Consider the following 21720-nt stretch of genomic DNA (forward strand, 5'->3'; position numbering starts at 1 on the left):
AGACCCCGTATCTAATGACGAATTTACTATGTCAAGAACATTATCAATTAGCACGCCTGATACTTTTTGAAAAACCTTGTTGGTATTGGGTCAAGGACGAGGTGGAGGGTTTTAATTGAGATATTATTTTTGTAAATCAGGTAAATCTATCCTAGTGAAAGAGTTTAATTTGTTTATAACAGGATGCTGGGGTTTAGGAGGATCCTTAGTGTTGGGAGATATACTATGTTATTTCTAATATCATTAATTTTTGATTGAAAAATACAGCATAGCCTCACAGGTTTTACTGGAAGTACTTAGGAGGCATTCCTTTGAGTTACCTGGGTTTAGTAGGCGATCAATTGTAGAAATAAGACTCTGGGATTACTAGCATTGTTATTTATAATCTTAGAGAAATAGCAGCGCCTCTCAAGACGGACAGTGTTATTGTATTCTGTTATTTTGACTTTTAATATTTCATAGTGGATAGTTAGTTTAGTCTTCCTCCATTTACGCTCAGCTCTACGGCATGTTCTCTTTAAATCAGACACTCTTTGGGTCTTCCATGGTATAACAATGCTAGAAGATTTTTAACTGTCTTTTCAGGTGCAACTATGTCAACAGCAGCTCTCACTTTAGTATTAAATCTTTCCACCTTACTATTTACATTATCCTCGCTATTATAGTTGGCACTATAAACGGACTGATTGCTTAGAATGTTTGTAAGTTTTAAAGCTGCTGCTGAGTCAAAGAAGCTTTTTAACAATATGCTTCTCATGGTGTTTTTTATCATTATTTCTATATTAAAAAGTAGAAGAAAATGGTCTGATAGACCAATATCAATGATCTGTTTTATATCAACTTTCAGTCCTTTAGTAATCACTAAGTCTAACGTATGACCTGCTTTATGTGTAGGCTGATTAAGCTGTCTCAAATCAAAAGAACCCAGGAGGTTCATAAATTCTTTTACTTTTAGATCACACTGATTATCTATATGAAAATTAAAGTCGCCAACTATTAAAAGTGTGTCATAGTTTGTAATTAAAATTGACATTAAGTCAGAGAATTCCTCAAAAAAAGACGTGTTGAATTTTGGAGGTCTATACACGGATAATAATAGAACTTGAGAATCTCCATGATAACAACAGCGAGATAATCAAAGGACTTGAATTTACCAAAACTGACATCTTTACATTTTAATTGGCTCGAGTAAATGTTTGCAAAGCCCCCGCCTCTTTTTCCCTGGCGGTCTGCACGAGTAAAACTGTAATCCGGAGGCGCAGATTTGATTAAAACAGCCGCGCCGTCTGAGTTAAGCCACGTTTCAGTGCAATAAAATCTATTTTTTTTATCACTAATAAGATCGTTGATAAAAAACGTTTTGTTAGTTAAAGCTCTAACATTTAATAGTGCCATATTTAATGTTTCGGATGGGTAGAGATGAATACTATATGCGTTATTGATATTTGGAATAGGAACTATCTATCCATCCATCCATCCTCTTCCGCTTATCCGAGGTCGGGTCCTGGGGGCAACAGCTTAAACAGAGAGGCCCAGACTTCCCTCTCCCCGGCCACTTCTTCCAGCTCTTCTAAACGGGAGACATAGTCCCTGCAGCGTGTCCTGGGTCTTCCCCGGGGGCCTCCTCCCGGATGGACATGCCCGGAACACCTCACCAGGGAGGCGTCCAGGAGGCATCCTGATCAGATGCCCGAGCCACCTCATCTGACTCCTCTCGATGCGGAGGAGCAGCGGCTCTACTCTGAGCCCCTCCCGGATGATTGAGCTTCTCACCCTATCTTTAAGGGAAAGCCCAGACACCCTGCGGAGGAAACTCATTTCAGCCGCTTGTATTCGCGATCTCGTTCTTTCGGTCACTACCCATAGCTCATGACCATAGGTGAGGGTAGGAGCGTAGATCGACTGGTAAATTGAGAGCTTTGCCTTACGGCTCAGCTCCTTTTTCACCACGACAGACCAATGCAGAGCCCGCATCACTGCGGATGCCGCACCGATCCGCCTGTCGATCTTATGCTCCATTCTTCCCTCACTCATGAACAAGACCCCAAGATACTTGAACTCCTCCACTTGGGGCAGGATCTCTCCCCCAACCCTGAGAGGGCACTCCACCCTTTTCCGGCTGAGGACCATGCTCTCGGATTTGGAGGTGCTAATTCTCATCCCAGCCGCTTCACACTCAGCTGCGAACCGATCCAGAGAGAGCTGAAGATCACGGCCTGATGAAGCAAACAGGACAACATCATCTGCAAAAAGCAGTGACCCAATCCTGAGTCCACCAAACCGGACCCCTTCAACACCCTGGCTGCGCCTAGAAATTCTATCCATAAAAGTTCTGAACAGAATCGGTGACAAAGGGCAGCCCTGGTGGAGTCCAACTCTCACTGGAAACGGGCTCGACTTACTGCCGGAAATGCGGACCAAGCTCTGACACCAGTTGTACAGAGACCGAACAACTCTTATCAGGGTGTCCGGTACCCCATACTCCCAGAGCACCCCCCATAGGATTCCCCGAGGGACACGGTCGAACGCCTTTTCCAAGTCCACAAAACACATGTAGACCGGTCGGGCAAACTCCGATGCACCCTCCAGGACTCTGCTAAGGGTGAAGAGCTGGTCCACTGTTCCGCGACCAGGACGAAAACCACACTGTTCCTCCTGAATCCGAGGTTCGACTATCCGACGGACCCTCCTCTCCAGAACCCCTGAATAGACTTTTCCAGGGAGGCTGAGGAGTGTGATCCCTCTATAGTTGGAACACACCCTCCGGTCCCCTTTTTATAGAGGGGGACCACCACCCCGGTCTGCCAATCCAGAGGCACTGTTCCCGATGTCCATGCGATGTTGCAGAGACGTGTCAACCAAGACAGTCCTACAACATCCAGAGCCTTAAGGAACTCCAGGCGTATCTCATCCACCCCCGGGGCCCTGCCACCAAGGAGTTTTTTGACCACCTCGGTGACTTCAGTCCCAGAGATGGGAGAGCCCACCTCAGAGTCCCCAGGCTTTGCTTCCTCATTGGAAGGCATGTTAGTGGGATTGAGGAGGTCTTCAAAGTACTCCTCCCACCGACCCAGAACGTCCCGAGTCGAGGTCAGCAGCACACTATCCCCACCATATACGGTGTTGACACTGCACTGCTTCCCCCTCCTGAGACGCCGGACGGTGGACCAGAATCTCCTCGAAGCCGTCCGAAAGTCGTTCTCCATGGCCTCTCCAAACTCCTCCCATGCCCGAGTTTTGCCTCAGCAACAACCGGCAGCGTTCGCTTGGCCTGCCTCCAGAGACCCACAGGACAAAAAAGTCCTATAGGACTCCTTTTTCAGCTTGACGGCATCCCTCACCGCCGGTGTCCACCAACGGGTTTTGGGGATTGCCGCCACGACAGGCACCGACCACCTTGCGGTCACAGCTCCGGTCAGCCGCCTCAACAATAGAGGCACGGAACATGGCCCATTCGGACTCAATGTCGGGACGTGGTTGAAGTTCTACCGGAGGTGGGAGTTGAAGCTACTTTTGACAGGAATAGGAACTAAATTATTTTTATTAGCGCCGCTCTGTGTGTATTTTTTGTTTAATCTGTGATCAGTTTTTATAGTTTTAATACATTGTTCCTCTAAAATAGTAATTTTAATTAGATTATTGGTGTTTATGCCATATTGCCTAGATTTTCTACGTGCATTGAGATTGCTTACTACAGTTTTAATGTTGTGCACTTTAACGGAAGATTCTATTAAACACTTATTTCTTATTCTTATTCTATTAAACACTTAGTTGATTCTATTAAACAGAAGAGAGGACTGGCAGTCTGATGTCTAGTGTTGTTTGTACCACAGCAGAATAGAAAAAGATGGGCAGAGGCTGAATTCACCATACCTGGGAAACTTTCGCATAGCCACTTAGTACTGTCAGACAGCATGTTAATATGCTGTCTAAATGAGGTGATCTCAGAATACTTTCACAGTGCAATAGTGAATTTAAAATTGTGCTTAAAAGTTGTGAGAGAATCATGCAGACTGTCATCCCCTGCAATTTTTTACCATTTGATCTGACATCCTCAAGGAAACTATAACCAGCAACTTCTATTACGTATGTCATATTCTCTGACTTCATTGCACCTACTGTGATGCCGGCCTTACTTTGATGTGATTTGATAAGAAAATATTTTTGCCTGCATCAAAATAAAACAAAATTTGCATACTATAGGCCAGGTAGCCCAAAAGGTACTACAGATGACTGACACTGTGTGAAGAGAAAGAGTGACAGCAAGGTCAACTGGCAGAGTGTAAGAACACTAGCTAGCTAATCGAGTGTACCATGTGGCCCAAGTAAACAAGGTGCTAAATGGAAGCAGGCCCGGCTTATCCCTGCACCTCATTAAAGGGCAACACAAAGTCCAAGAATGATGAACATTTAAGGGGGGTATATCACTCCAAAGGTCTTAGAGAAATACAGGACAATGGTTTGGTGGCACAGGGATTATAGAGACCCACCACTGATTCTAGAGTTCATTCTAGGGCTTGGGCAGAATGAGATATTTGTTCAAAATTATCTAGATCCAGAGAGTCTAGCCTAGAGTTTAGAAGTGAACAGGACCAATAACTAGAAGAGAAACCCCTTTTGTCAATGACTGATAGAAAAAAGGGATGAGCCATCTGGGTGAGCCAGGTGTTCAAGAAATGTATAAAAGTAGCAGGGCTGTTTTTTTTTTTTTTACTTTTGTATAACAGTGCATATTATGTTCTAACATTTGTTTTCACACCATTTGTGTCATGTTGGCAATAATCACATCATTTCTTTATATGGCTCACTTTTGTATTATAATGGACAGAGCAGGTTGCTACAAGGACATCTGCTCCTGTTATAGTACAAACAAACAAATCATAACACTCAGATTAAAACAGATAGCTATTTGTGAGGAAGGAGAAAGAAACCATTTTAATGAGTCCTATAAGCCTCACACTCCTTGGGTGTGTCTTCACAGAAAAAATTAATCTGCCTTTCACCATGCATACAGCTATGAATATCAGATATTTCCCTTAGCTTCAAGAGATTTCTCCACAGACTACCCATAACTGGGCACTTGAGTTCCAAATTACCTGAGGCACAGAGTAAATACATCAGCATTCCAGAATTCTTTTTTTAGACAAATCCTAGGCAAAAGGGTAGATAAAACAAAATAAATTAAAGTTAGAGGGCACCCTCCAGGCCTTTTTGAATATTAACAGTAGACATTCTTGAATTTGCCTTTTGTTTACTTGCTTTTCAAAGTGAACTTAATAAATCTTTTATGTAAAAACATTTGTAGGAATGAACTAAACCTTCTAATGACTGTTTTGCAACATAAACCATAGGATATGCAAAATTCTTAGAAGATAAAAAAAGATTAATAAATATTAAATAATAGGTATAAATATTACATTTTGACCAAACAGCTCTTTCTTCAGTCCAAAACCACAAAAAATATTTTAATTGCTCTGTATACATTATTTTCTGTATTATTATATAGTATTGAAAATATCTTTTATAAGGACATGAGCTTTTTATTTTTGAAATGCCTGCTGAATGTACAGACTGCCATTATCGAAATTCTTAACTGAATTGCCTAAAATCCAATATTTTTCATGCTGATTTTTGATTATTGTTAAGCACATTTTCTATTTTTCTTATGAAAAATAATAACTGTGAGATACATTATATATATATACATATATACATATATATATATATATTTATTGTCGCATGTGTCTGGGGGTGGAGTCCAGCCGGGACGCCCAGGAGGTCCTGGGAGGAGGGCTTGTGCCTCCTTCAGGCCACAAGGGGGCGACCACCCTGGTTGGGTTGGGGGACACGGGTAGAGGGCTTGGAAGCTCAACCCTGTAGGTGCCCGTGGCCAACCCCCAGGCGGGGCCCGGTGCCTGAAGAACCCTGGACCTCAGCACTTCCGCCACACCAGGAAGTGCTGGAGGGAAGAAGACTGGGGACACCCGAAGGGCTTCCGGGTGCGTAGCTGTCACTTCCGGCACACAGGGGTGTGTCCGCGGGGGATTGCCGGGAAAGCAGCTGGACGTTTGGTGACTGTGAGGCCTGGACTTTAGGGGATCGGTGCTGGAGGCACTGGGATGTGCACTGAACATTTACTGTAAATATTGTATATAATACATGTGTGTTGGGTGAACTAACAATGTCCATCTGTCTGTGTCCGGGTCCCGTTCCACAATATATATATATATATATATATATATATATATATATATATATATATATAGTAAAAGAAGCACAAGAGATAAAGAAAAAGGTTTGGGGTTTCACCCTGTATGTTAATAATAGTGTATCAAAAGAAACCTGATGAATGCAGAGTAACCTCAAATGACTAAAACAAGGACTGGATTAACTGAAGAAGGCAAGTGGCTAGCTTTATAGGTGGTGGGAAAGTAAAGGAGGGTCCAATGGGGAACAGGAGGAAGTGAGGTCAGTATGAGGATGTGCTCTTTCCTTCTGTGGATCTGCTGAAGAGCAAAAAAGACATCAGTCCACTTTGTCAACCCCGACCCAGCATTTTACCTATAGTTAAGCCTATTGATTGCCTCCCATGCGCACGTGTGACTCTCTCTCTGTGCATATATGTATATATATACATATACATACATATACTTTATATGTGACACAGTATCAGTCAAGTAATACAAAGAATATACGACACGTTACACCCTAATAGGGGCTCATCAGATGTGTAAACCATTGCTTCCCCTTGTGGGAATCAAACCTCAGATGTTAGCACCTGAGGTGAAGCCTCTAATGTTGCACCATGACAGCTGGATCGCTCACTTGTCAGGGTGAAGATTGGAGTATTACATTCATAAGTCTGAATCGCAATCTGATTATTTAGATGGTTAACCACCAGGTAACGCTTGCAAGCATCTGCCACATCCTTTCAGTTGTGAGAAGCACATCATTAATATATGATACAGTACCTGCCAAATAATACAAAGAGTACACAACATGTGTTTCACCTCTGTGACATGTGTTGAAGCCTCTGACGTTGTGCCACCTGGATTGTGAGGGAGGGTCGGTTATGACACTATGATCATGTGGCACGATTCCCCAAGGTGATGTGGCTTGCAAGATCCTCATTGTTGATATATAGATATATATATATATATATAAACTCATTTATTTTGTACACCAGTTCAACTGCTTGTTAACACAGATATACAATTTACAATACAATATAATGCAATTTATTTTTGTATAGCCCAAAATCACACAAGAAGTGCCACAATGGGCTTTAACAGGCCCTTCCTCTTGACAGCCCCCCAGCCTTGACTCTCTAAGAAGATAAGGAAAAACTCCCAAAAAAACCCTTGGGGAAAAAATGGAATAAACATTGTGAAAGGCAGTTCAAAAAGAGACCCTTTTCCAGGTAGGTTGGGCGTGCAGTGGGTGTCAAAAAGAAGGGGGTCAATACAATACAATATACAGAACAGATCAAATCCTCAATACAGTATAAAAATAAAAATTTTACAAGTATGGAGCAGAATTTAACAGTAGATGATATCACATAATATGATTTGGATTTGTTTAGAGTACTGGAGACCTCAGCCATCAAGTTGCTTCCCCCATTTGGCCATTCCACAGCTGAAACAGTGCTGGGCCAGCCAATCCAATGAAAGGACCCATCTACCCCACGATTCCTGAGATTCTCCAACAGGGATGACTTTACCGTAGGCAGGCAAAACAATTTGGCAGGTGGGCTGTGGCATCAAGTGCCACATTTGAGTACCAAGAAGAGAAACAGAATAGGTGAGAGTTAGTATTAAATTATAACTATCATGTTACTTATGTTTTAGTGCTAATGACTAACAATAGAGATGCAGTCTGTACAGGTAATCAGCAGCTCTAGTCAGGTTATGCTAAACTGAAGTAATGAGTCTTCAGTCTGTATTTAAAAGCTGAGACTGAAGGGGCATCTCTTATAGTAGCAGGCAGACAATTTCATAGTTTAGGGGCCCTGTAACTAAAAGCTCGACCTCCTACTATTTTTTTATTAATCCTTGGAATCATAAGCAGACCGGCATCTTGAGATCTTAATGTGCACTCTAGTTTGTAAGTCATGACAAGTTCAGACAAGTAACCCGGACCTTGGCCATTTAATGCTTTATATGTTAAAAGGAGGATTTTGAAATCTGCCCTAAACTTAACCGGGAGCCAGTGTAAGGATTTAAGAACTGGAGTTATGTGTTCGTATTTATTTGTTCTTGTAGTAATTCTTGCAGCAGCATTATGATTAACTGGGGGCTGTATATAGAACAGTTTGAACATCCAGTGAGCACAGCATTGCAGTAGTCAATCCTACTAGAAATAAATGCATGAAATTTCTCAGAATCCTGTTTATTTAGAAAGTGCCTTAATTTCCCAATATTTTTAAGATGGAAGAAACATGATTTGGATGCTAGAGGTCAGAGTAGAATGGCCAGACTGGTTTGAGCTGATAGAAAAGCAACAGTAACTCAAATTACCACTCGTTACAATCGAGGTATGTAGAAGAGCATCTCTGCACAACATGTCAAACTCTGAAGCCACACCGGATGCCACTCCTGTCAGCAAAGAACAGCCAGCTGAGGCTACAATTTGCACAGGCTCAACAAAAATGGGCAATAGAAGATTAGATAAACTTTGCCTGGTCTGATGAGTCTCGATTGCTGGTGCAACATTCGATTGATAGGGTCAGAATTTGGCATCAGCAGCATGAAAGTATGGATCCATCCTGTCTTGTATCAAAGGTTCAGGCTGGTGGTGGTGGTGCAATAGTGTAGGGGATATTTTTTTGGCTCATTTTGGGCCCCTTAGTACCACTTGAGCATTGTTTAAATGCCACAGCCTACATGAGTATTGTTGCTGACCATATCCATCCTTTTATGTGCATTGTACCCTTCTTTTGATAGCTACTTCCAGCAGGATGACACGCCATGTAACAAAACTCAGATCATCTCAAACGGGTTTCTTGAACATGACAATGAGTTCGTTGTACTCAAATGGCCTCTACAGTCACCTGATCTCAATCCAAATGATCTCCTTTGGGATGTGGTGGAATGGAAGTTTTGCATCATGAATATGCAGAAATTGTATGATGCTGTCATGTCAGTATGGATCAGATCGACAAGGACTGTTTTCAGCACCTTGTTGAATATATGCCACAAATAATTACAGTAGTTGTGAAGGCAAAACGGGGTCCAACCTATTACTAGCAAGGTATACCTAATAAAGTGACCAGTGAGTGAGTGAGTGTAAATGTGTGTATATTCACATACACATCAGAGACATGCTTTAGGAGGTCTTTTTAAAAGGCAAGGAGACTGTAGAGAGTCTGATTAATTCCTCCAAGTGTACGCCAAACTCTATTGTGATTTTACTGACATATAACGACCTTTATCATCCCACACAGTGTCTGCACTAAGTAATTTTAACTTGCCTTTGATTTTATGTTTCCTTTTTCCTTTTCAGCTGTGCACTAAATGCATTTATTCTTTGTGGCATTCATCTAATTTCCATTTCCACAACCCAAAAATAGCTGGTTTAGGAGCATTAATTAGTGATCTTTTTAGAACAAGTACAAATTGCTAAATACTAAAATTATGTTTTTGTCAGTTTGTAAGCATTTTCTGTTTTATATTTGTACTAGCCAACCCGCGGCGTAGCATACGCCACATAATCAGGCCGCTTTTTAAATGATTTTTAAGCACAGAGGAAAAAATAAACATTTGAAAAATCCATAATTTAATAAACCACCAAGAAAAGTAACATTGCAACAATGCACGCTACGAACCAACATACAATTGTCCGTGACTGAAAACCGGAGGAGCGCCGTCGCGCTTTCTTCTTCCAAAGCGAAGGATGGGGTTGAACGGCGCTCGTTCAGTACGCACTGCCCGCTTATGTGCCCGCCCCCAACTCCCTAACTGAGTCGCTTTCATCTGTGTACAGTCCACACGCACCTGTGAGTCACGTTGACTGTTAATTTTCCAAACACCGCCTCAGTCGGTTTCCATGTTGATTTTTCATTGTTCTTTACGGTTCTGGCTGCTTTTTTTTATATATAATCCACCAAGTCACCCGACCATGGGGGGCTTTACAAAGGGCAGGGACCTAATCAGTGCGAGTGTATAACCCGCACGTACTGTGAATTTCTCATTCGTGGGGAACAATTGGAAGCCACGGTCTCCATCACGAATGGGGATCAACGGCCTCCCCGTGCCGGGTAGACACACAATGATCCATTCAGTGTAGCGCGCGTGCAGTACCAGACATACAAGTGCATCACAGACCTGTTAATGCTAAATCTCATGTGGCTGAAAGCCACTTGTCCCTTTAAGAATTTTGACACCGACCGCTGTTGGGTCGTGTAACTATTTAGCAGGCGGAAGTCTCGTTCGTTTTCAGAAATAACCAGCCAAATCGCTCCACCAACTAAGAACTGCCATGCACCACCACCCACAGAATCGAGAAAGAGCTATCAATCTGTCAATCCTGTCCATATCCGGGCCGAGTGAGGTTTCCTGCGTTGAGTGAAATGAAGCGAAAGGCTCCACACCTGGTGGTGCCCTTCCGTCAATTTCTTTAAGTTTCAGCTTTGTAACCATACTCCCCCCGAACCCAAAGACTTTGGTTACCCAGCGGGTAATGGGAATGACACCGCCGGATCGTCTGTTGCGGGGCCTGCATTGGTAAAGCAGGTGAGACAGTAATGAAACAGAGGCACAGGGCTTACTGCTTCCTTCATTGGGTTTTAACCAATGCACGGAACGAACCAACACACAATCGTCCGTGCGGCGCTCAGGGTGGAACGGAGGAGAGGAGAAGGACATCCACTCCGCTCCCTCCATCATGCTAGTCTGCTGGTTTCTCGTTCAGTATACACTGCCTGCTCATGTGCCCACTTCCAACTCGTCACTCGAGTCTTTGTACAGTCCAGATGCACCTGTGACTCACGTAGACTTTTCATTGCTCTGTGCGGTTTTGGCTGCTTTTCTATATATAATCCACCCAGACACCTGACCACGGTGGGAGGGGGGTGTGTACAAAGTGCAGGAGTATCTAAGAAGACGCATGTTTGTCACGGATGCGAATTTGCTATAGTGCACGCGGTAGTGCGTCGTAACCAAAAACTCATTTTTTAAAGACTGCTCACTTCATTGTGTTTTAACCTCAGTTGTAAAGGAACGTTTTAAGGATCCCATGGGATACCCCTCGCAAACAGTTTTACATGCCGCATATGGCGATTCACCTCCGCAAGAAACATGCCTCTATTAACAGTCAACGTGGGTCGGAGCTGCATGTGACCTCTACGACAGACGAATATAAATGACTCCGGTTTTTCTGTGTCGTCGCGTCCAAGTTGGTGGGCGTGGCTCTGTGAGTTGTCGTCGTATCCAATGGTCTTGGAGTTGGTGGGCGTGGCTCCTTCCTGTGTGCGCCATAGGTGTCTCACTTGTCGACGGCTTAGTGAATCCACGCCCCTTCCTGCGTGCTTTCCATGGTTGTCTTGCCTTAGTGAATTATATATATAGATTTATCCTTGAGTATTGCTGATATGTTTCATAGGTGATGATATTTACTTTGTATAGTTAAAGACATTTTTAATGGTGTTTTAAAATATTCACACCCCAGTCTTTTTTTAGCATAAAGATTTATGGATCATTCCTGTAATAAATAAATGATCATTTCAAATAAGACTCGTGAATAGATGTTAAGGTCAGCTTGGTTAACAATGTTATCTCATAGGTTCAAGTCACTGGTTCTTATCCAAATCCTTTTTCGCCCCACGTTTGTGGTTTATTCTCTGGTTTTCTTCACAAATTCCAAAAAAGGTGCACAACAGGTAAACTATTTACTCAAGACTTATACTGTTGAGAAAAAAGAACTTTGCTCTGAGTTCAGCAGGTAAATCAGAAAGTACTTCATTGATAAGGTTGTCAAAGAAAACAGCAATTTAATGTTATTATTGGTGCTCTGCCTGGGTAGCTCAGACATTGCTCTGTTACAGTCTAATGGATATTGAATTTGTAAATCAAAAATTCCCGTCCTAAATAATCATCTAGTGGCTATGATCACAGACAGAGAAATGTTATTGTTCTTATTGTTTATTTTTATAAACAATAGAGCGAGATTTGTAGCAACAAGAAGTTGAATGTTAGTCAAGTATTCAAATAAGAATTTCATTGTACTCTGAACATGTGACTATAAATCCGAACTATACTATATCACACATGTGCGCATGGGAGGAAGCTGAATGGACCAAATGAAGGTAATTCCACACCAGGCCAGGGGGTGACAAGGTGCACTAAATCTTCTTCTGTTATTTCTGCTGACCAAATACAGGAAATTCTGCCTTTAATTCAACCCTAACAACACCACTTCCAGCTCCCTACCTTACAAGACCAGTCAGCTTCCATCATTCTCAGTTTACTCTTGGACACCAATCTTTGCACATCAGTGTGATTTTCAAAACCCTATTGCAGCCTGGAATAATATACGGGTGGCTGACCCAAACCTTTTTATGTGTGTTTAGGCTGGTTCTTTCATAATTGATATTTTTGTGTTACATTTTTTTTTTGTAAAGTTAAAATCTTACAGTTTTGAAAGAGCCACCTTGCATGTTTATTAAGTATGCAGTAAGTTGTTTGGTTTGGGCACACATAATAAGAAAAATACTGAGGAAATTACAAAAATGCAGATTATGTAGTATAGCTAACCTGCGAGGAAACAGAATGAAGTGGCAGAAATCAATTAATGATTTTTTTTTTTTACTACTTGCCAAGTTTCTTGTTGTGTTGACTATAATAGATAATTTTTGAGAATATGGTAGTAGTGAGCAAGTTTATTATAGTTTTGCCTTTTTATATTAGTTTTTATTTCTATACAGTAATCCCTAAGTTTATCGCGGGAGGTTCCAAGGCCGGCCGCAATAACTGAATTTCCGGGAAGTAGGGACACCATATTTATTTAATAATTTAATGTGTATTTGGACTTTTTAAACCCTCCCTTACTGTTTACAACCCACCCTTTACTCTATTAATAACAGGGACAACTGTTAAGCATATGAAATCGGTAGATAAGTTTACAGTTACTGTATAGCGAAGTATGGACAGGCACAAAATGCCAGAGACAGCGTCTGAGATTAAGAACAATATATACATTATCTAAACCTGTTTATTCAGAGCAGGATCACAGGAACCTGGAGCCTACCGCAGCAGGTTTGGATTTAAGGCAGGAAAAAATCCCTGGTATGCAATATTTATGAAAAGGCTGATGATAAGAACAAAAAGAATATGATACTTCAACTATCTATTTTGAGACAGAGAGAAAAACATTGAAAAAAAGGAGACATATTTTAAAATATAATTTTGCTAATGGTTACTTTGCGTTACTCACTTTTTCTTTCAATATGGTAAACATTTTGCTGACCAGCACATTCTGATTATAGCTGTTTAAATTACATCTTGATATACAACAAGCGCAAAGAAAGGCGTCACGTAAATTGCTTTTTATTTCACACACCCGCATTCAGGGACCAATCCTGGGCAGGGTGCCAACCCACCACAGGACACACACAAACCACACACTACAGCCAATTTAGAATCACCAATCTGGCATGTCTTTGGACTGTGGGTGGAAACACACGCAGACATGGGGAGAACATGCAAACTCCACACAGGGAGGACCCGGGAAGCAAACCCGGGTCTCCTAACTGCAAGGCAGCAGCACTACCACTGTGCCACCATGCCGCCCAGCTTTTTTATGATTTGTAGAAATTTTCAGTCAAATGAATGATTTTAATTATAGTTAAAACATTACTTTTGGTACTGTCTACTATAGTAGTAAAGGTTATTGCACCAGTTCCAGGGTGACCCCCACCAACCCAAAGGGTGTTGTGTTGCTCCCCCTTCTGCAGATGATGTCCGCATTCCATGCAATGATTGACAGTCACTTTCGATTAAGATTGATTGTGAGTACAGTAATGAATGAGCAATGATAAAATGAGCCAATGTCCAAACAAAGTAACACAGCTCTTAAGACAAGAACCTGCATCCCTCATTCCACCCTACTGGTTTTCCAAGCCAGATCTTTTTCTGATCTTAAGAGTGTAAAAAGAACATACAAACTTTGATCAATTAAAAAAAATGGCAAAGTAACTAGTAGAAGTTCTTAGGTGTTTACTGCAGTCCTTGCAAGTTTTAAGGTTTTATTTCAATAAAGTAACCCTTTTATTTTTGTTGTATCAATATTTTTCAAGCCTCATATTTGGGACATTTAATTTTTGCATTTCTTTATTTAATTATTTCTTCAAAAACTCCATACGAGTCAAAGCAGGTGTGTATGTGAATGTACCACATGATATCCTGCTTTGTGCCCAGTAGTACAAGGGTATGCTCTGTTAGCTGCAACTCTGAATTGGGAAAAGTGGGACAGATAATAGGTTTACAGCAGGAAAAAAGCAAGCATATTTTTTGAAATATATTTGGTGCTATATATTTAAATTGAACTGTAATATGTTTATGTGCACAATAAAGCATATGTATTGACTTTGTTTATTAATTGGTGCTAATGCTTCAAAAGTCAGCAAAGCCTAAAACTGTGAAGTTTCTGCTTACTACAAAATGTAGACTGTGATCACATTTTTTCTCCTGTTTAGAAAACTGTTTTGTATATTCAAAACACAAACAATTGTTTAGCATACCAGGTGTCTGGCTTGCATGCTAGAGCTCTAAAATAAATGCCAACTGTTTACTGTATATTGTATATGTGGAAAACTGCTTTCAAGTCATTATGTTAGGTAGAGGAATCTATCTGCAGGTAAATGTTTTTCCTTAGGTATTATTTTGTCTCTTAATAAAATGCACTGGCCTGCCAAAGCATATGCTATAATAATTACCTTGGAGATTAATTTGTGTTTACTTATTTTCTCTGAATTAGTATATTATTTAAATATTAACAAATATGTTGGATGCAGTTAGTACACCAAAAAGTTAATTGAACTTTGCTGGATAATTTCCCCAAGTTCATGCCCCATTAAAATATAGCCTGAAACAGCGCCTTAGGGTACATCCATCAACAGTGTTATGTTGGATATTTCATCTGCAAGCCAAAAAAGTTTCACATTAAAAATATCAACAACAGCAAACCAGAGTGTCATATTCTTCCTGTGCTTTACCCAGGGATATAAATGTGGCCCTCAGGCAACAAATAATTGCCTATTAAAATCTCACAGAGACCTATAACCTGACAGACCAATGTCGAGAAAGTAAAAAAGGAAATTTGCTTTTATTTCCATCATTCCATTTTTTCTTCAGTCTCTTGTGTGTTAACTTGTGTCACCAGTTTGTAGACAACGTGATGGAAGTGGTTCTGTGAAAATAAACACTTTATATGGGGCAGTTCTTCAAATCTATAATTTATAATCACTGGAACAAGCATTTTAGAAACTCTAGCCACTGTAGTCATAGCTAGAGCTACCCAAAATGCTGTAATCTATTTTATTTATTTTATATGCTTTCCTTATCAATATATGCATATTTAAGCTACCCAAGTAAAGGTTGAGGTATTTTGGCTGTTACAAACAAATCATAAAATTAATAGGTCAATTTTTAATGGAGTTATAGTAAAGGTCCTGTTTTGGTCATACTTTGAAATGTGAAACATGGCAGTGTCCTGCCTGGCCTAACAGACTTACAGGTCCTTCTGGTTCCCTTCTAAAAATACCTTATATACTACACTAGTGATATTGTCCTCTTTCTTCACTGTGGCCAAACAGTATGTTCTTTAAACATGAGCAAACAACCACACTGCTGGGTCCAGCTAATCTACATCTGTTTCCATAGCACATTGTCTGTGCAGTATAGTATATTGCATGTGCTTAAATGAAGGGAAGAGGAGGAAAGAGTAGAACTGCTGCATATTCATAACACATATGACACATACAGTATGGGCAGTCATCAAACTCATATCTAAGACAGCATTTCTCTACCAGAATAATGTCTGTGCTAAAAAAATAACATATTAAGAAGGGCACATGAATTATGAAATAATTTGTACATGTTATTTTAATGTTTATGAGCCTGCTGACATTGCTTACTACACACGCTTTTTTGTGTATTAGTCAGAAATATTGTGTGAAATTTAGGGAGGAAGTGAGACAGGTGCTGGGTGGTGGTGAAGACAAAATAGATGATTGGATCACTACAGCTGAAGTGGTAAGGAAGAGAGCTAGTAAGGTGTCTGGAGTGACATCTTGACATTGGAAGGAAGGCAAAGAGACTTCGTGGTGGAATGAAGAAGTTATTATATGGCTAGGAGATAACAGTGAAGTGATCTGTTATGATTGCACAATTTTGTACATAAGTAACTATAAATATAATTACAATGCACGAAGCACTAGAGCTATAAAACTGGATAAAGCAGTCATGCTGCCAGAGCATTCTCATCCTTCATTTAATGTACAGATACAATTAAAAAGGCTAATAAAATGTCAAGCTATGTCATAAAGCAAAGTTGGTTACATTGAAATTCTTTAGTGTTTGCAGTATTGCATGTAAATTGTGTTAACCACACTACAAAAAACAAACTATTAAAAAATATGTGCAGAAAGGAAAAAGCGCTTTATCCTTGGACTAAACTGTATACCGCCTATGCTGACAGTCTAAGGGAATGAAATTTCTTTATTTATGAGAAGATGAAGCATTTTTGTAAAAGTACATTATTAAATTCAGTATTATAAAAGGCAAAATGAACCCAACGAAATTTCTTCCACTTTTATAAACACACAAGGTCAAAAAAAATCAATAAATATCCTTGCATATAAGACAGTACATAAAATGCTTCTTTATTTGAAGGAAAATACATGTCTTGGAAGTAAATCTCCTAGCCATATAATTCAATAAAATAATCTTTTTTAGAAGTAAATGCATGAGGTATTCAGATTAAGATAGCTAAACTAGGCATATGTAGTAAATGATCTATTTTTCTGTTTTTAAACTTGAAATATATTTATCAATGCCATTTGCAGTTGCTAAAACATTATGCAAAATCAAACCAAATTCACTCTCAATGTTTTAAGCACAAGAGCGTCTAGAGATCATTATAACATATAAGCGAGATTGTAAAAACAAATTTTTAATTTTGATGGCTAGTGCTGCTTATTTACAGAATCGGGGAGCAGAGTTAGATTATTTCACTGCCTTAGTGGGTTTAGTTTCCCTCTTTTACTATGGGTTTTGGATTTTTACTCAAGCATCTCAGAAATGTTTAGGGTAGATTAATCATTAGCGCTAAACTGCCTTTGTAAAAGTGGGAAGGTGAGAGTGCGCCTTGGCTTTTGTTGAATTAAGTACCTGCCTGTTCACCTCCTGGATCCTCCCTGCGTGGGTTTCCTCTGGGTACTCCGGTTTCCTCCCACAGTCCAAAGACATGCAGGTTAGGTGCAATGGAGATTCTATAAAGGATAGACTTGCTTAAGGAAATGGATTGTTGGATCAAACATAAAAGTGTGAGTTTATAATCAGATAGCAAAGAAGTTTTATATTACTAAAAAATGTGTATGTTCCTATGCTTTCATATTTGCATCTAACTATATTAACATGCTTAATGATGCATGCCATCTGACTAATGTTTTTTCTTAGATTGCCAGGGAATGAAAGCTTCAGTATGGTATAATGCTATACTTCCTAAATTCTTGAAATACATATTTATCAACTCTAAACTATTGTAAAATAAGGAGAGAATAAGACCTATTACTTTTTGTGCTGTGTTTCATGCAGCTTTCAATAATTTAAAGTGTGATGGACAGCCGGCAACTCAACCCGGCCGAAACATCCAGGACGCTAGATGGTGCCTTCCCTGCAGCCTAGAGTTGCCCTGGATTCCCACAGTGCATCATAGAAGATGTAGCTTGGCTTCACAGCCCTGCTGTGTGCCGTGGGTGCCGCCATGTGACGCTGCAGGGAGATGCAGGGATTTTTATTTCCCATATAGCCCGGAAGTACTCCCTAGTCACGGGAATGGAAGAAAAGAAGTACCTCCGGGCTGAAGAAGAATGTATTTCTCCATCTGACCCGGAAGTGCTCACAAGTCATGTGAACAGAAGAGAAGAAGCACACTTCCAGGTCAAGGACTATATAAAGGACTATGGTAGACCCAGCAAACTGAGCCAGAGTTGGGAGGGAGTGTGACAGAGCTGCTGGGAGGACAAACATGGAGACAGGAATTTCATTGCATTGTGCCCAGATGACAATAGCTCTGAAATCACCTACATTTTTTATAAAAGCAAAACCTTACATTTTTGAAGAAGCCAACACTATTGTATATCTGAACATTGTTACTAAATGCAATAAAGATAAACCATGAGTAAACAGAATGACGTGAGATTTTTCTGCCAAGTTGCTGTTCAGAATATGGCAGAACGAGAACAACTAAGGATGGCATTTGTATTTTTACCTGTTTCTTGATTGTAGACATTTGTTTTAGTGCATTTTATGATGACACAGTTATAATTTCAGGCTTTGATGCCAATATAATGTTGTGCTCTGTAACGATTATAAATCTACTTTAAGCAACATTACCGCCACTAGTGCTATCTCCTGTAATAATACAGAGACTTACAGCAATGTCTTTAGGCCCCAATCCCTTGCCCCCCTGACTGTAGACGCTTTCCACGGTTAATGTATTATTATTCAACAAGCCATCCACTTTGATAATATGGGATTAAATGCATATTTGTGAAACTACACTAAACCAGGAAATACAAAGAAGTAGCATTCCCGGTTTCACCCCAACAAGAATTGCATCAATTATCGAATCCAATCATCCACCAAAAAAAAAAAAATCTTTAAGTCATGAGAGCAGAGAAATTGATAGTCATCAGAGAGGTAGTGCAGGTGATGGATGGAATACTAGAACTTCAGCCAGCAATGGCAAAAGGTTTAAAATTTTAAAAACACCTAAATATTTGCTTTCTTGCCATAACCCATTATACATATATACCTGGGCAATGCCAGATAGTTTGGGTAGCTTGAAAGAAAATAATACCTTTGCCTGTTAGTTCACTAAATAACCTTTACAGTATATCTGTCCATTTTCTGAATTCACTTTAGTCATTACCAGACTGTTGGAGAACTATACCAGAAACACTGGACACAACACACGGCTGAACAGAACATCATGCCTACACACACTAACCTACCCTACATGCTTTTGAGACTAACAATGGGTGAATACTGAAACTCCACACATATGGTATCCAATGTGTAAAATGCCACACAGCAATTTGAAGGTTCCTTTAGTTCTCCAGGGTTGGGCAAATGCTGACATTTCTGTTACTACAGAATATACAATAACTTAGTTATGGAGAATATCAGTTGGGACATGCATATCTTACGTAGACAAAGCACACCAAAAATGCATATTCAGTTTACATACAAAAGCCACACAGCCTTGTACTTCTGAGGATCATCAAACATATATGTCACTTTCATGATATGCACTTAGAAGATGTGTGTGCTACACTAAGCTGGATAAGTGCTTTGAGTAGTGAGAAATGCACTATATAATTTAAAGAAATATTATTATTATTATTATTGTTTCTTTCACAGTATTAGCAATCTACTGCCACAGTCTGCGTCATTGAGAATAGAACATGTGCTGTACTAATGGCTTTTTGGAGCTCCTATCAATCATTTTTCTCAAAAAAGTATGGAGCTTCTTTCATGAATCCACTGGAGGCTTATTATGAAATATATTTCCTTGCTGGACAGGCTGCTGCCGTTAAACATCTAGCCCTGCCCTGTCGGTGCTAACATGCTCACGGAGAGCAAAACCCATTCAACAATAGTAGCAATGTACTACCACAGAAATAAAAGCACTCTTAATTTAACCTGTATTTGCACAGGCAAAATTATCTCAAAGCATATTTACTAATACAAAATATGTATTATGCCACCACAGTACAAATTACTATACCAATATTCACAAAAGCATCAGATAATATTGCATTTGTATCTTGATGTGTGCAAATAAAACTTCATATTCCTTTGAAAGCTTTTACAGAAGTGAACAAATGTGGCCTCATTTCCCCACATAACAATGCCTTCCAGTTACCACACCTTGCAAATTGCCTTTCTTACTTTATATTCATAAAAACATTATACTACACATATTCATGGATAGTATAAACGGTGAAAATAAGTAAAATATACTGTACATACAGATTGTTTAACTACATTTAGATTTATAGAAAGGTGTACAGTAGACATTTGAATACTATTTTAATCTTCCTTTAGGATACAGTGTAACTAGTACTAGAATGATCACAGAGGTATAATAATACATTAGCTTTTTTGTTGTTGTTCCATCATCTTGTTATTCTTACAAGGTACCTATATGTATGACCTTATACAGTATTAGCAAAAAACAACATTTTCCATTTTTATCCAGTTTGGAGCATTTTATTTTCAATTTCCCATCTTCACGACCACAGACTTCTTCTTTAATACTGAAAAAAATAATTAATCATTTAAAGCCAAAGTGGGATGGTAAGGAGAGTATGAAAACTGATGTCCAAGATTGTTTTAGGCATTCTCTGTGATCACTAGCTTGGAACCAGCAGAGCTACTAGCATTTTATAATTTATTGTGTCTTATCTTTTAAACTTTCATGTCCCATGTTTAATACCCACTATCATTCAAAATGATAATAACAGAATCCTAGAGTCAGGAAATTATTCTGGCGCTGACAGTGTTTTTAGTTCATGACCCTTTTGATGCTCCGATGATCTCTGTTTTGCTGGCATTGGATGATATATGACTTTTTCATGAAAATGTGAAAGATTCACACATTTATCAGCATGAGCCACATAAACTATGATTGTACCACAAATACAGATACTATAAAGGCAAAAAAAAAATGATTACACATTGTACGAATTATATTCATACTTTTCTTGGATAGTACAGTTGTGGCCAAAGGTTTTGAGAATGACACAAATATTCATTTTCACAGTTTGCTGCCTCAGGTCATATGGCAATTTGAATATAATCCCAAATGCAATGAAAAGTGATCAGATGAATTGCAATTAATTGCAAAGTCCCTCTTTGCCATGAAAATTAACTTAATCCCAAAAAACTATTTCCACTGCATTTCAGCCCTGCCACAAAAGGACTTGCTGACGTCATTTCAGTGATTCTCTCGTCAACACAGGTGAGAGTGTTGATGAGGACAAGGTTGGATATCACTCTGTCATGCTGATTGAGTTAGAATAGAAGGGTTCAATTGATGTGAAGAAAGCTTCAGGGTACCCAAGAAAGTCCAGCAAGCACCAGGATGTTGATTCAGCTGCGGGATCAGGGGACCACCAGTGCAGAGCTTGCTCAGTTATGATAGCAAGCAGGTATGAGTGCATCTGCACGCACAGTGTGGTAAAGAATTTTGGAAGATGGTCTGCTGTTAAGAAGGGCAGCAAAGAAACCACTTCTCTCCAAGAAAAACATCAGGGATAGACTGATATTTAAAAGGTACAGGGATTGGACTGCTGAGGACTGGAGATAATTAATTTTGTCTGATGAAACCCCTTTCCTTTTGATTGAGGAATCTGGAAAAAAGATTGTCCAGAGAAGATAAGGTGAGTGCTACCATCAGCCCTGTGTCATGCCAACAGTAAAGCATCCTGAGACCATT

This window comes from Polypterus senegalus, chromosome 8 (assembly GCF_016835505.1).
Source record: "Polypterus senegalus isolate Bchr_013 chromosome 8, ASM1683550v1, whole genome shotgun sequence".
Lineage (NCBI taxonomy): Eukaryota > Metazoa > Chordata > Cladistia > Polypteriformes > Polypteridae > Polypterus > Polypterus senegalus.